A 1,705-nucleotide genomic window follows, 5' to 3' on the forward strand; every position below is an offset into this window, starting at 1 on the left:
AACGAGCTTTGAAAATGGCAAAATATATGCATTAAAGGATTTATTCAAAAAATAAAAAACTTTTCTACGGTTTACAACTATAACGCTAAAAGTCTCTTTTTGAAAATAAAATAAAATATTTTTTAAAAACAAAACTTTATATAAATTCAATAAATCTTGGCTCCATCAGGTATGCCAAATACTTAAATGCGGTCAGGTTAAGAGTCGTAGTAATCGGCGGGTATGCTTGAGGAGATGCATGAACGTGGAAGAGGCGAAGAATGTTTGCAAAGACAGAGTGGTGTGGCGTTCTTTTCTCTCTGCCTACCCCTGCGGCAGAGCGGTGTGATGGTTAGTTAGTTATAATTTTTTTAATATGTAAATTAATATTCGTATTCCTATTCATAAAAATAAATGTTTCAGAGTATAATCAGTTTGGTGATATGTTTGGTTACAAAATTTTGAGTGTGTCCAAATACTTGTTCACAAATCTGGATTATTTCCAATTATAGGAGTATTTTTCATATTATTTATTGACATCTCACCAAAAGATGTCTCTAGTGAAGTTCTAGTGATTCAAGAACAATGTTTCAAAATTGGTTCAAATATATAGAACTTCCAAGAATTTGAGTACGCGAGTGTTTTTGCCTAGAATTTTCACTCATGAATTACATGAAATTATAGTAACTTTAAACATAAAGAGTAAATCCACTCACAAGTTGGCATAGGCTATGAAACTTATAAAGTTGAAGCCTGAGTAGGGACATGATAAACGGTGTTGCATAAGCCGTAGCTAGATTTCAGAGTCACTTGGACGTTAGGTAATTCAAAAAAAAAAAGAATTTGCGTAGTGTGGTTGTCAATAATGGGAAGAATTGGTGAATGTTACACGTGTGTAAAGTGATCACTTAACCAGTCTAAGACGGTCGTCAGCCCCGTAAATGCCCTGACTTCCATATTCTTCTTCATCTTTGATGAGATGTCAAATAATAATATGTTTGGTTAGTACTTCTATGCAGAGTTGAATCGTGGACCCTTAAGATCAGCACTTTGAACCATTTAGAGGCATTCAAAATGAGGTTACAATCGTAGAATGCTACGCATTTCATGGACCGATATGATCAGCAGAGTAAATGTGCTCCAAAGAGCAAGAGCAGGGAGACATTTTTTGACTGATATCAAAGTCCGGAAGGTAGTATCTGGGGCATGTGCTAAGATGAGAGATGTACGAGCTATTGTACGTTATAGATGGTCGACGATGTGTGGGTAGAAAACAGATCTCCTGGTTCCGGAATATATGAGATTGTACGGGGATCAGAACAATAAAGACGCTGTTTAGAGCTGTCCAAGCAAGAACAATTTCTCCCAAGTGATAGTCGACGCCAGAAGGGTTTGAGTAGTGTGGTTGTCAATCATGGATAAAATGGTGCATGTTACACTAAGATGCCTAATGCTTATGACAGATCGTTAGCTCTTAGCGTTAGAATCGAAAAAAAACTAACCATCACGCTGCTTCCCCGCAGGGGTGGGCAGAGAGAATACAACGCCACACCACTCTGTCTTTGCAAACATTCTTCGCCTCTTCCACGTTCATGCATCTCCTCATACATACCTGCCGATTATTACGACTCCTAACCTGACAACTTTCAAGTATTTGGCATACCTACTCATGCCATGTTTTTCTCGGTCTTCCTCTGCTTCTTTTTCCAATTACATTTCCTCTGCT

The sequence above is a fragment of the Brachycentrus maculatus genome, unplaced genomic scaffold (genome assembly GCF_059751285.1).
Source record: "Brachycentrus maculatus isolate JH-2025_06_01 unplaced genomic scaffold, ASM5975128v1 h1tg000788l, whole genome shotgun sequence".
Classification (NCBI taxonomy): domain Eukaryota; kingdom Metazoa; phylum Arthropoda; class Insecta; order Trichoptera; family Brachycentridae; genus Brachycentrus; species Brachycentrus maculatus.